We start from the raw sequence: 15,532 nt of genomic DNA, 5'->3' as shown, positions 1-15,532 counted from the left end.
ACAAAAAAAAAAGAAACTCAGGCAGATTAATAATTTAGAAACATTTAAGATAAATCAAATGTTAATTTTTGAATGAAATCTTTTTAAAGACAAATAGTGTTTCAAGCATCAGTAAAAAAGTTAATTAATAATCCCCAATGGGTCCTGTTTAGCATTTTCAGAGCAGAAAACACCATAACACATAATCAGACATTGTTAGCATGACTTGGGTATTAGTATGACTACAAATCCTGTCAGTAGTTCTACAATAAAAAAAAAAAATTCATTCATTCATTCATTCGTTTCCCTTTCTTAGGCTTAGTCCCTTTATTAATCAGGGGTCGCCAGCATATGTTTTACACAGCGAATGCCGTTCCAGCTGCAACCCATCATTGGGAAATATCCATACTCACTCATTCACACGCATACACTATGGACAATTTAGCTTACCCAATTCACCTGTACTGCATGTCTTTGGACTGTGGAGGAAACCGGAGCACACACAGAATTGCCAAGGTTCGAACCAGCGACCTTCTTGCTGTGTGGCAATCGTGCTACCCACTGCGTCACAACATCGCCAGTAAAAAAGCATCTGAAAACATATTAATTTTTCATACTTTTAAATATAATTCCATTTAGAATGGTTACTCATTAATATTAATATAAACTATTTAATATTTTCAGGGTGGCATGGTGGCTAAGTGGTTGGCACTGTGGCCTCACAGCAAGAAGGTCGCTGGTTCGAGTCCCGGCTGGGTCAGTTAGCATTTCTGTATGGAGTTTGCATGTTCTCCCTGTGTTGGCATGGGTTTCCTCCGCGTGCTCCGTTTTCCCCACAAGTCGAAACAGATGCGCTATAGGAGAAATGATGAACTAAATTGACCATAGTGTATAAGTGTGTTTTTTTTTTTTTTTAGTTTAGTTTAGTTTATTTTGTTTACAGGGTCAATGCACATTAATAAACAGTACTGTAAAATGTGCCAGAATTAGCCAAGAATGGCTATTTTTCATCCGTGTGTGTGTGAATGAGAGTGTATGGTTTTTTCTCAGTACTGGGCTGCAGCTGTAAGGGCATCCGCTGTGTAAAATATTTGCTGGAATAGTTGGCGGTTCATTTCACTGTGGCGACCCCTGATGAATTAAACTAACTAATTTTAATGCATTACAAGTAACTTCAATATGGACTCTTTTCACAAGACTATTATGACGTGCTTAACCTCCTAGGGCAGGGGTGTCAAACTTAATTCCTGGAGGGCCGAAGCCCTGCACAGTTTAGTTCCAACCCTGCTCCAACACACTTACCTGTAGGTTTCAAACAAGCCTGAAGGACTCAGTTAGTTTGATCAGGTGTGTTTAATTAGGGTTGGAACTAAACTGTGCAGAGCTGCGGCCCTTTTGGAACTGAGTTTGACACCTGTGTCCTAGGGCTTGAGTGTCCACATACGTGGACAGCACATTTTAGCTCTTAAGTGGCTGTTTAAAATACATTGAATGTTTTATATTTTGTTACAGACATACAGTGTCATCCTGCAACTGTTTTGCAGTAAATGAAATGTCCCAAACACTATTTTTAACTGTCCAAAATGGGCAAAAAAAATTAGTTTTTACTCTCTGATAGTCAAAACATGTAAGAAAAAAATAAAATCTATGTTAAATATGCATTACAAAACAGTCAGGAAAAAGTGTTTATGTAAATTCGGACCACGAGTCCCCACATATATGGACATCATATCAAAAGATGATACTTAGATTTTTACTCTAATTAGGTTCCAATAAGCCCAAATAGCAAAGAGAAATTAAAAATGCATGTAAAAAACACCTTGGGCCTTAAGAGGTTAAAGGTAATCATAGTCTTAAATGCTTGAAAGCTTTTAATATTTAGATTTTTTTATGTACATTTATATGTATTTAAGTATGTAGTATTTCATCTTTGCATCAAATAACAAAAACCAAATGACCAGTCGTGCGGGGTGTTTCTAATGCTGCGTCTATGAGGGCAGGACAGTAAATCTGACATTGCTCTCTCTTCTGGCTGCCGTTACCCATCTCACACTATTGTTTTCCTTCTTCTGAAAGTCTTGATAACACCGTAGTGGAGTTTTTCCTTTATTATTTCAACAAATCCCTGCAGAAAAATCCACCTTTAACCAGCCTAGGCTGGTTGGCTGGTTTTAGCTTGTCGACCAGGCTGGTTTTAGAGGGGTTTTGGCCATTTCCAGGCTGGTTTCCAGCCATTTCCAGCCTGGTCTTAGCTGGTCAGGCTGGAAACTGACCAGCTAAATCCAGCTAAAACCAGCTTGACCAGCCTGGTTTAAGCTGGATATAGCTGGTTTTGGCTGGACTCCCAGCTTGGCTAGGCTGGTCAAATTGGTTTTAGCTGGTCATCTCCCAGCCTGACCAGCTAAGACCAGGCTGGAAATGGCTGGAAACCAGCCTGGAAATGGCCAAAACCCCTCTAAAACCAGCCTGGTCGACCAGCTAAAACCAGCCAACCAGCCTAGGCTGGTTTAAGCTGTTTTTTTCAGTAGGGATAAGATTGTAAAAAATGATTTGTTGCACTCTTCCTTTCACTGTGCTCTAAGTTTCCCCAACTGTGATGACACCTGCTGCTGAGAAACCCAGAAAAGTGAAAAGGCTCCATTATTACTTAGTTTTTTTAAGTATTGCATTACTTTAACATGCATTACCCCAGACAGTTTTGAAGCAGCAGATTGTGTGCTTGCGTTCCTCTAATGAACAGCAGGTCAGAATACTTTCTGGACTGAACTTGATGACTAAAGAAGCCAGAAATGTCACACAAACACAAGCCTGCACTTCCGGCTGTACATCTCAGACTGTTGACAAAACAAAGCAGGCTAAATATAGTTATAAGAACACTGACAGGACCGATCCGGCATTCACAAGCTGGTGCCAATGTGTCTGTAAAGATGTGACCTGAAGATATTGAAGACTTATAAAGCGGTCAGAAAATAGAGCTTTGAACCTCCTGTAAATAACGAATCTCATTAAAAAAGGCGGTATATTTAATAATGGCCTGAAATAGATCAGGCGTGACCGATTGTTCTGAGAATTCAGACTTACAGAAAGTTACGTTCTTCGAATAAAGTCACCTATTCATATTAAATATGTTTGCTTTGCCAGTCACATGAGCATGTGATGCATCTCGCATGTGATGTTTGTAGCTCAGATAACAGTTTTAATAGTGGTCTGAGGTTGCACGGTGGCTCAGTGGTTAGAAGGTCACTGGTTTGCGTCCCGGCTGGGCAAGTTGGCATTTCTGTGTGGAGTTTGCATGTTCTCCCCATGTTCGTGTGGGTTTCCTCTGGGTACTCCGGTTTCCTCCACAGGAATTGGGTAAGCTAAAATTGTCCATAGTGTATGTGTGTGAATGAGTGTGTGTAGATGTTTCCCAGTGATTTATTTTGTCAAATCCTTGGTGAGCTGTTCAGTTCTATTCAATTCAATTTCTCCACTTAGAAATCTAAATCTAGAATTTATTTGATTTGTCCATTAAATTTACAAGCATTTACTTGAGCATTAAAACACAACACAACTGAAAAAATGGTGTAACACACCCATATGTGAAGTTCCTTCATGTTCACAGTATCTCAGCGCTCATATCAGCGTGTCTTATATTGATGAAAGAACGAGATGTATTACAAGCGCAGCACATGTTGTTCATCAGATTCTCCACTTTAACCTTCAGAGTGTTCTCATACCTTCAGATCCGAGTCACATGATCACGACTGCGTTTCTGAAGCTCTCCATCTTCATTTTCAGCTCTTGCTTCATCTTGCTGTCCATTCAGTGCTGTTCATGATCCTGGCAGGACTCTGTTTCACTTTTACAGCCACGAGGACTCAAACAAAACACTTCCAGACTCCTCAAGCAAATCTCTGAAAGAAAATCTCAGTGAGGGGATCCCTATATATACACTGTAAAAAATATTCATAAACTAACAATTTTCTGTGCGTTTATCATTCATTCATTCATTTTCTTGTCGGCTTAGTCTCTTTATTAATCCGGGGTTGCCACAGCGGAATGAACCGCCAACTCATCCAGCACGTTTTTACGCAGAGGATGCCCTTCTAGCCGTAAACCTATCTCTGGGAAACATCTACACACACTCATTCATTACGGACAATTTTTAGTTTTACCCAATTCACCTGTACCGCATGTCTTTGGACTGTGGGGGAAACCGGAGCACCTGGAGGAAACCTACGCTAATGCAGGGAGAACATGCAAACTCCACACAGAAACGCCAACTGAGCCGAGGCCCGAAAAAGCGACCTTCTTGCTGTGAGGCGACAGCACTACCTACTGCGCCACTGCTTCGCCCACAATTAAAATTAAATTGTACAATTTTAAATACAAACTCAAATAGATCAGTAAAATTGTTATGATATAAATAAGGGACTAAGCCGAAGGAAAAAATGAATGAAATACTTTTTGACTTTTTATCTCGAAAGTCTGACTTTATGAGTTAGATTTGAGACTTTTTAACTCAGACTTATGACTTTATATCTTATATTTGTGAATTTATATAAAAATTCTGACTTTATAACTTGCGAATTTGAGTTTGCATCTCACAGTTCTAAGACAGGCCCGTGCAGAGACTGGCGATGTTGTTGTCGTACTGAAGACAGTGTTGTCGCGCGCGGGAGTTGTCGGGGGGGCGGCGCACGTAAGAGCGTTGTTGTCGCGCGCCTACTGAAGGGCGGTAGGGGGGGGGGGTCGCGGGGGCACTTTTGATCATTTTGGAAGGGCACTTTCTATCCAAACGAAAAAGGACAGGTTGAGCCCTATGTGTGCACGTGCCTGTTCTAGGATAAAAATAAATACCATTTTTTTATTATTATTAAGTGGCAGGAAAGGGCTTGTTTTCATTTCCTTCAGCTTATTCCTTAAATTATCAGGGGTCGCCACAGCAGAATGAACAGCCAACTTTTTAGCATATGTTTTATGTATGGAAAACATCACTGGAAAACCCCCATACACTCTCACATTTACACACACACACTCATACACTAGGCCAATTTAGTTTTAGATAGTTAAATAAAATTCCCCTATGTGTTTGGAAACCAGAACACCTGGAGGAAACCCACACCAACACAGGGAGAACAACTGGTCCAGCTGGGATTCAAACCAGTGACCTTCTTGCTGTGAGGCAACAGTGCTAACCACTAAGCCACCATGCCACCCTTTTGGTTTTCTATTTGAATATATTTGACTACATATGACTTACAAGATTCGTGAACTGTTTGTACTATTAAATCATTGAAGAAAATAAAAAGTATGGGGCAACCATTACTGCATCAAAAATGGTGAAAAGCCTTGGAGTAACGATTGATGACCAACTAAACTTCTCTGACCACATTTCTAGAACTGCTTAATTGTGCAGATTCACACTCTATAACATCAGAAAAGTCCGACCCTTCCTATCTGAACATGCAGCTCAACTCTTTGTTCAAGCTCTTGTTCTCTCCAAACTGAACTATTGCAACTCTCTACTAGCCGGGCTTCCAGCTAACTCTATCAAACCTCTTCAGCTGCTTCAGAACGCAGCAGCACGAGTGGTCTTTAATGAACCTAAAAGAGCACATGTCACTCTGCTGCTCATCCATTTGCACTGGCTGCCAGTTGCTGCTCACATCAAATTCAAAGCTCTGATGTTTGCCTACAAAGTGACTTCTGGCTTTGCTCCTTCTTATCTGCTCTCACTTCTGCAGATGTTTGTGCCCTCCAGAATCTTGCGTTCTGTGAATGAACGTCGCCTCGTGGTTCCATCCCAAAGAGTGAAGAAATCACTTTCCCGAAACTCTCGCATTCAATCTGCCCAGTAGGTGGAATGAACTCCCTAACTGCATCAGAATGTCAGAGTCACTCGCTGTCTTCAAGAAACAACTAAAAACTCAACTATTTAGTCTCCACTTCCCTTCCTAATCTGCAATTGCCTCTCTGGCTCCACCTCTAACTGTACCCAAAAAAATAAAAAATTTAAAATGACTAATGCTTTCCTTCTTAGACTTTACACACCTGAAACTTGTCTACCGCACTTATTCATTGTTGCTCTTATAGTTGTGTAAATTGCTTCCTTGTCCTCATTTGTAAGTCGCTTTGGATAAAAGCGTCTGCTAAACGATGAAATGTAAATGTAAATGTCATAAAAAATTAGGAGAAATATTAATATAATTATATATTAACAGCCGAGTCATTTCTTTCAGGATTTTTGTGTTCCAAAAACAACCCAAAGATCCACATTTGTGAATATATATCTATTTATTTTTACTTATTAATTTATTTTTCTTGGGTAAAGTAATTATTTTTCATTTAATTGATAAAAAGTGATGCTAAAGACATTTCTAATGTCACAAAAGATTTTTTATTTCAAGTAAATGATGCTAATCTACAATTTTAATCATGAAAGTAAACTGAAAACGAAATATTAATTAATAAAACTGCTGGCTTAAGAAGGATAATTTAAATCTAATTGAAAAAAATGATTAATCCGATGTTGGGTTTGACCCTATTTGACCCAGAAGTCGTGTCACGATAACCCAGCAGTTTTTAGAGTGCATGAAGCTGAATTAGTTTTGAAATAATCGTGAAAGTTTGTGTTTGTATTGAAAGATCAGTGAATCCTCTCCGTGTTATCAGCCAGTGAACAACAGGCTTTTGAAGCTGCACTTCTCTCTTGTTTCTGCTGATAAGAGCGTCAGATTGCTTGTTGTTGGATCTTGTGTTCTTTTCTGAGACACAAACAGTGAATGTGAAGCACGTAAAACAGCAGAAAAACACACATCGGTATAAAGTTCATCAGAGTGGAGATCAGAGACGTAACACAGCAGATCAAAACAAACGCTGGAACTTGACCTCAGTGTACTGTGGTTAATATAAACCTGCGGCGCTCTCTCTTTATGAATGAGCGTTTATCTGCATCTGATCACTGTGTTCATGCACACAAAAAAATAACATGGGTAAGACATGGGATCAGCTTCCACTGCTATGCAGATGATACTCGATATTTCAACTAAACCTGATGAGATGTCTGAACTGTCTAAGCTAACTGAGTGTATTAAAGATGTTAAAGACTGGATGACCAACAATTTCCTTCTCTTAAACTCAGACAAAACAGAATTATTACTTATTGGGCCTAAATCCTGTACACAGCAGATATCGCAACTCGACCTACAATTAGAGGGATACAGAGTTAGCTTTAGCTCTACTATAAAAGATCTGGGTCTCATATTAGACATAGACAGCAATTTAACTTTGTATTATATATCCCAATTATATATCCCATGTTACAAAAACTGCCTTCTTTCATCTGAGAAATATCACTAAATTAGGAAGTATGCTATCCATCTCAGATGCAGAAAAGCTAGTGCATGCTTTTATGACTTCTAGACTGGATTACTGTAATGCTCTATTTGCTGGCTGCCCAGCATCCTCTATTAACAAACTTCAGCTAATACAAAAAGTAGCTGCCAGAGTTCTTACCAGGTCTAGAAAATATGATCATATCACCCCAATTTTATCCTCCTTACACTGGCTGCCTGTTAAGTTTCGTATTGAATTCAAAATATTGCTTCTTCCCAGGTAAAAAAGTGCACTAAAATGCACTTTATTTAAGTATACTTAGTACACTTTTCAGTAATGTACTAAAAGTGCTCTATTTTCGCACACTAATTTTGTACTTAATGTACTAAAAGATAGTATTAAGTATATGTTAAGATAAACTTAATACCATCTAAGTGCACTCAACTGTGCTATTTTGAGACACCCTGAAATTGAACTAAAATGTGCTTTTAACATACTATATCTGTATTTTAAAAAATATATTTAGTTACAACTAGAAATACACTTGAACCCTAATTTTAAACATTTAAATATATTTATCACTAATTTAAAGTTTAATAGTAAAATATTAAAAGAATATACAAATTGTAAAAAGTGTGCTAAATACTGTATTAAAAATGTGAGACTATTTTCCCAAACTAATTTAGTATTTAATGTACTAAAAATTAGTATTAAGTACATTTTAAGATAAACTTAAGTACATCTAAGTGTACTCAACTGTGCTATTATGAGACAAAATGAAGCTGATCTAAAATGTGCTTTTAACATACTAAACATTTATTTAAAGAATATATTTTGAAGGGATCCTGTGTGTACAAAGAAAACAGCATCTGTGCTTCATCAAAACACTTTAATCTTTCTGTGCAATAAACCACAAGTCCAAAAATACCTTATGGGAGAGAACAAAAACTTGTAAAAAATGTAAATAAGATGCAACACTACAGCACATATATGAGATGTAAAGACATTTTGGGAAAATGTACTTCTCCTACAATACATTACTAATAGATTTTTAATAAAGTCAATTTAATGTAAACTTAAAATTACCACACTCAAAATCTATTTAAGTGTTAGTGATAATATTGCATTCACATTAAGTGTACTTAAGTACAACTTTTGGGAAAATGTACTTCTCCTACAATACATTACTAATAGATTTTTTATATATTAACTTATTTTAAACTTAGGATTAGTATGTAAACAGTGTAGTAAAAATCAACTAATGTTTAAAGCATTTAAAGCACACTTTTGAAAAACACACTAATAGAACTGTTTTGGATGTTTTTTCTGTAGTGTACTTTATTGTAGTACACTAAAAATTTAGTTGAGTATTACTGGTATTTAGTATACTTTTGTCAAGTGTACTAAAGTCCTACTGAAGTATAAACATACTTTTAATTAGTATATTTATAGTGTAAAACCATCAAACTTTTATTTAACACAAAAAATAACAATGTACTAAAAATGCATTTGCGGGTATTTAAGTGTATTTTAATTGCATTTAATTATATATTTTTTTCAACTGGGTCACCTATAAAGCTTTAAATAATCGAGCTCCTGTTTATCTAACCAACCTGCTGTCTCGCTACAATCCAACTCGCTCTTTAAGATCTCAAAACTCAGGGCTTCTGCTAGTACCTAGAATAGCAAAATCGAGTAAAGGAGGTCGAGCCTTCTCATTTATGGCTCCTAAACTCTGGAATAGCCTTCCTGATAACGTCCGAGGCTCAGACACACTCTCCCAATTCAGAAATGGTCGTGCCCAACTGAGCCTGTTTACTCTCGAGGTTTTTTAATTCTTCACTTTCAGCAATTGGTGAAGTTTTTTCCTCGCCGATGTTGCTACTGCCTTGCATGGTTTGGGATCTGTAGAGCTGCGCATCGATAGATTTGCTCTTCAGTGTTTGGACTCTCAGTAGTGATTATTAAACCACAATGAACTGAACTTAAACTGAACTGAACTTAAACACTGTAAACCGAACTGACTCTGTTTCAATTTACTATGATCTTTTGTGTGAAGCTGCTTTGACACAATCTACATTGTAAAAGTGCTATTTAAATAAAGGTAAATTGAATTGAATTGACTTAATTACAATACATTTACACGCATGTCATGATTTTGCCAAGTATATTGCGATCCTGGATTAACATCTATGTTGATCCTAAAATATCATTTTTGTAATCTATACCTATTCATACCCCTAACCCAACCCTAACAAAATCAGAGGGGAGTATTCATTCATTCAGCCAACCACCAACTATTCCAGCATGTTTTACACAGTGGATACCCTTCCAGCCACAACCCAGTACTAGGAAGCACTTATAAACACTCATTTACAAACACACTCATACACTACGGCCAATTTACTTCCTCCAATTGACTTCCAGCGCATGTGTTTGGACTTGTGGGGGAAACCGGAGCACCCGGAGGAAACCCACACCAACATGGAAGAACATGGTTTGCTGCCAACATGGGTCTTCCCATTGCTGGGATGCGGCTGGAAGAGCATTCGCTGCGTAGAACATATGCTGGAATAGTTGGCAGTTCATTCTGCTGTGGTGACCCCTGATATATAAGAGACTAAGCTGAAAGAAAATGAATGAATGAATGAATGAATAAAAAGTCAAAATGAAGTGAGTTTTTCCTTAAAACAAGCTAAATAATTGTAATAATAATCAAATAATCAAACCAAAGCTATTTAATTATTCTTTCTTAATTATTATTTCTTTTTAATTCTTTTTAATTGCATTTCCTTTTCTCTGCTTATTTTTGGTTTGTGTCTATTTGGATTTTAATACTTGTATTGTGTATTTTTACGTCCGTTTTAGTCTAAATTTGTTTGTATTTGCTGCTTATTTCATTCAAACCATTTGCTGATGTTGTTTTTAATATTTGTTTATGGTTGTGGAGCACTTTGAGTTACATTTTATCCATGAAAATAAATTATTATTAGTGCTGAGCATAGATTAATCGCAATTATTCACTCATTCATTCATTCATTCATTCATTCATTCATTCATTCATTTTCCTTCTGTTAATCTTTATTTCAGTGGTCGCCACAGCAGAATGAAACTATACCAGCATATGTTTTACACAGCCGATGCTCTTCCAGCTGCAACCCAGTACTGGAAAACACCCATACACACTCATTCACACACTTACACTATGGCCAATTTGGCTCATTCAATTCCCCTATAGTGCATGTTTGGACTGTGGGGGAAACCGGAGCACCTGGAGGACACCTATGCCAACATGGTTTGCTGCCAACATGGGTCTTTCCAGTTCTGGGTTGCGGCTGGAAGGGCATCCACTGCGTAAAACATATGCCAGAATAGTTGGCAGTTCATTCTGCTGTGGTGACCCCTGATATATAAGGAATTAAACTGAAAGAAAATGAATAAAAAGTCAAAATGAAATGAGTTTTTCTTAATTAATAATAATCAAATAATCACACCAAAACATATATATATATATATATATATATATATATATATATATAATTATTCTATTTCTGTTCTTGTTAATTGCATTTCCTTTTCTCTGCTTATTTTTGGTTTGTGTCTATTTGGATTTCATTTTTTGCTTTTACTTCTTTTGTGTATTTTTACGTCCATTCTTGCTGAAATAGGTTTTTGTATTTGCTGCTTATTTCATTTAAAGATTTAATTAACATTTGTTGATGTTGTTTTTAATATTTGTTAATGCTTGTGAAGCACTGTGAGTTGCATTTATTGTATGATTATTAATATTTTTATTAAAATTATTATTAATATTATTATTATTATTATCCCAAAATAAAAGTTTTTTTTTTAATAATTTGTCAGGGCATTTTATGTATATATTATATGTGATATGCATACATAAAAACGAAATTATACAGAGCAATTTTGTTGCATAGATATTCAAATTTACAAACAATTTGTATCACATACCCATATATTTTTCATCTAAATATTAATATAAACATTTTATCAAATATATGCATGCATGTGTGTATTCATTTAATAACATACACAGTTAAATTATCTTAAAACCAACTCTTATTTCGGATGCGATTACTGACAATTAATATTTGCCCAGCACAAATTCTTCTGATTATTATTATTAATAATAACTTTTTTATATAATAACATCTAAGATTACTCATTCATATTCTTTTCGGCTTAGTCCCTTTATTAATTTGGGGTCGCCACAGCGGAATGAACCGCCATAATAGCTTAAAACATGTAAGATTACTTTTACTTAAACATTTTCCCTGCAGTCAAAAAATATAGTTTGCTGTTTGGTCAAACTACATACTTAAAATGAGCTGAAGCAACCCAATTCTTAAGTTTTTATGGGGGACAACTTAATGTTTTACGTTCAATCCACTTAAAACTAGTAAGTCAACCTAATTACTTTATGTTGTCCAAATACAAATTGATTGTGTTGAATTTCTTTACAGTGTTCTGGGAATTTACTAACATTAGTGCAATTCCTTCATGTTGTCCCAACACAAACCGATTACGTTAAGTTAATTTTTGACAAATTGAAGTGGACTGAAAATACAAAATCAATGGTTTTAAGATGATTAGAATTGTGTTGTTTGAGCTTATTTTAAGCAAGTAGTTTAAACAAGCAGCAAAGATCATCTATTTGAGTGTACGTGACAGAAACAGATGAAGATCAGGAGTGTGTTTATGCAGCGGCTCTTATCCACACATGGACACTGCAATACATCGATCAGAAAGCTGATTCATCAGTCTCACCTCAAAAAACAACTTACTTTGTGTCATCATTTGTGAACTCAGAATACTTTTCATTATATTTCTAAAAGCAAATCTAAACATGTTTTTTTTATTCTCCTGCCCATGCCAGCATTTATTAATGCAAAGTACAGCAAAAACTGTACAATTTTGAAATTTTTAAAATTTTTAATTAATTAATTTTTTAATCAAGTCATCAAACATCGAGTGAATAATAATAAATTACTTTATTTTCCAAACCTATAATTTTTTCTTCAAAACTTTATTTAAATCTAGTGATTTATTCTCACTTAAGTATGAGTTTTTTTTCCTCAAAACAATGACTTTATTCTCGAAATTTAATGATTTTATTCTCAACATTTTATTTGTAATTTTTTTCTCAAAAAACTTCATCCTTAAGATGTAATTGCTTTGTTCTTTTATTTTTTATTATAATTCATTAAAAATTACTCTCCAATATCTGGGTGGTTTTATTTGAGTTTTTTATTATTAATGCTTGGCCCTAAACCTCTTTACATTCAGAATGAAAGGTACAAAATCTGTCACTGGCGTGGTAAACATTTTTTGTACACTTTTGTACTATACAGGGGTGCGTTTCCCAAACAACAACGTAAATCGCGGCTGATCAATCATAGTACGATGTATCGTTTGGGAAAAGAACGTTGTAGTGACAAGTGTTTCCCAAAATGCATAGTTTCTCTGTCGCAGATCCATCGCTTGAACCACGTTAGTTATAATGTAAAACGCCCATAATGACGCTCTAAATGGCACGGAGGAACTACTTCTTTAGAGAAGAACCATTTCAGTTCTTAGTGCAAATTATATTGTTTTACACAATAACACATTTAAAATAAAATCCAATATTAGATTTGGTAAAAACATGCACTCGCTTTCCATATTAACTGAAAAATATGTAAATGGCAGATATAGAGCTTGTGTTTATTCCCAAATATTATTGAGAATATGACATTTTATTCTAAAACAAATCACTTACAAAAGCTAACACATATTCTAATATCATATATAAATCATATGAATAAATAAATGATGAGGCTTTTTTAAAAAAATGAATTTTAATATTTCTAAATTTAAAAATCAATTTTAAAAATGAATATTAATATTAATTATGATGATGATGATTATTATTATTATTGAGTATGATATTGTTTATTTTATTTTTATTTTTTAGAAAAGTCTACTTTTACAATTTGACACATGTAAACCACAGCAGAAAGTTTTAACCAGCAGGCCCATGTCATATACAGTACAGATACTTAATAAATAACCCACTATAAATTAAAAGAATTAGCGTATGCTTTTTTGATTTCACAAGCTTTGGAGACGTAACATAAATTCCACTTTCAAATAATAGGTCACCCTTAGCTTTCGCCATGAGGCTGTGTTCAAAATGACATCAATGATTTCAAAGTGCACTGTAAAGGGAGCACAACTGTAAACATGATGATCGCTAAAACTGAACTGTAAAAATAGTTTGAAAGCAAATTACACCTAAGATTGATGACTTTAATGCTTTTTTATTTTTAATAAATTCAACTTTGAATGTTAGAGTGTTCTAAATGAATAGGGCATAGGGGGGATAAGTGGAAATAAAACACAGCCAGGAACTATGTTTCTAACGACAGCTCCAGAGGTGTAGTTGCGAGTGCTCAAGTTTGTGACGCAGTTTGCGAATAATTGTTGGAGAGACGGATTTGGGAAACGGCATATCAACAAACTATGTTTGTAACGACGGAACTTGCGACCTTAGTTGGCTAACGATGGTTTTGGGAAACGCACCCCAGGTGGGCATTAGTACCTTTAGGGCAGGGATGCCCAAACTTTTTCTTATGAAGAGCCAAAATTCAAACTTGATTGAGGCTAGTGGGCCGAAAGTAAATATAGTTGCCATGTGCAATTTCCTACTTATTCAACATATTTTAAAATAATTAGAAAACTTGCTTTATATTAACTAATACAGTATATTTTTCATTACATTTTATAATGAACTTTATAACTATATAACTATTATTTACAGTTAAAGTCAGAAGTAATAGCCCCCCTGAATTATTAGACCCCTGTTTATTTTTTTCCCCAATTTCTGTTTAACAGAGAGCAGATGTTCATCTTTGCCATGATGACAGTAAATAATATTAGACTAGATATTCTTCAAGACACTAGTATTCAGCTTAAAGTCACATTTAAAGGCTTCACTAGGGTAATTAGGTTAACTAGGCAGGTTAGGGTAATTAGGCAAGTTATTGTATAATGATGGTTTGCTCTGTAGAATATCGAAAAAAAAATAGCTTAAAGGGGCTAATAATATTGACCTTAAAATTGTTTACAAAAATAAAAACTGCTTTCATTTTAGCCTAAATAAAACAAATAAGACTTTCTTCAGAAGAAAAAATATTATCAGACACTGTAAAAATGTACTTGCTCTGTTAATAATAATTGTGTTCTGGGCTAATAATTCTGGGTTCAACTGTATATATTTAATGGAGTTACACTAGTCTTTGCCTTGATTTGCTCGTTGCTGTCTTCTTCATAGTCTTCAATCCATCGAGTGACAATATTTACATTTTAAAAACTCTGAATAATTTACAACATTTTATTTCAGTTTGCTTTTTTGTAGCTCAACAATAAAACAAACAAACAAACAAACAAACAAAGAAGGTTTTATCAAATTAGAAATGACGATCTCCGTTAAAGGCATTCTCCCCAACCCTCTCTATCATTCTCACTCTCTTCTTAGATTGGATGGTGGCCAAATTAAAGGTTACAATGGGCCAACTTTGGCCCTTCTTTGGGCATCTCTACTTTACGGTACACTTTTGTACCTTTGTAGTTCCCTTTTGTACCTTTAAGGTTTACTTTTGTACCTTCAAGTTACTATGAGGTCCACATTTGTACTTTTCAAAGTATTAATAATATGTATCTTGACGAACCTGATAGGAACAGAAATGTACCTATTGAAAAGGTGCCACCTCAAAGACAGAGTTTGCACAGTGTCTTCATTTCTTAGAGTGTTTATAAATTCAGCACCAATTCTGAAAGTCGCAGAAAGTCTGATCAACTTTATTTGCTGCACATCTCTCTCAGACATGCATGAACTTTAGCTCATGACTAAATCAAACTCCAAAAGTGGATGTCATTCCTGACAGGTTATGTTGTGTGTTTGGTGAAACCGGATCTCTGTCCTGACTCCCAAAGCCCGCGTCAATCCCCTCAGTGTGTGTTTAGTGATCCCCAATGTGTGACCGGGCTAAAATTAGTTTTAGAGGGCAGCGGAGTCAGATTCAATCATACGGCACCACTGCATACAGAACATACATTCACTGCTTCAGCTACAAATCACTGATGCAGGATGACAAACTACCCAGTTTGGTTTGGCAGTAAAAGAGCTGTAATTCTTATACTGCATGCAAAAGAAAAAAAAAACTAAATGCTA

The 15,532-nt window shown here is 35.4% G+C and overlaps 1 protein-coding gene across 1 annotated transcript in view; it reads left to right on the top strand.

Moving 5' to 3' along the window:
* Nucleotides 1-15,532, top strand: part of acaa2 (acetyl-CoA acyltransferase 2) — a 654,279-nt gene that overhangs the window by 521,493 nt on the left and 117,254 nt on the right. The window lies entirely within an intron of this gene.

Source organism: Danio rerio, chromosome 8, assembly GCF_049306965.1.
Source record: "Danio rerio strain Tuebingen ecotype United States chromosome 8, GRCz12tu, whole genome shotgun sequence".
NCBI lineage: Eukaryota > Metazoa > Chordata > Actinopteri > Cypriniformes > Danionidae > Danio > Danio rerio.
The sequence above is the reverse complement of the archived record's forward strand: the minus strand, read 5'-3'. Positions and strand labels throughout refer to the sequence as shown.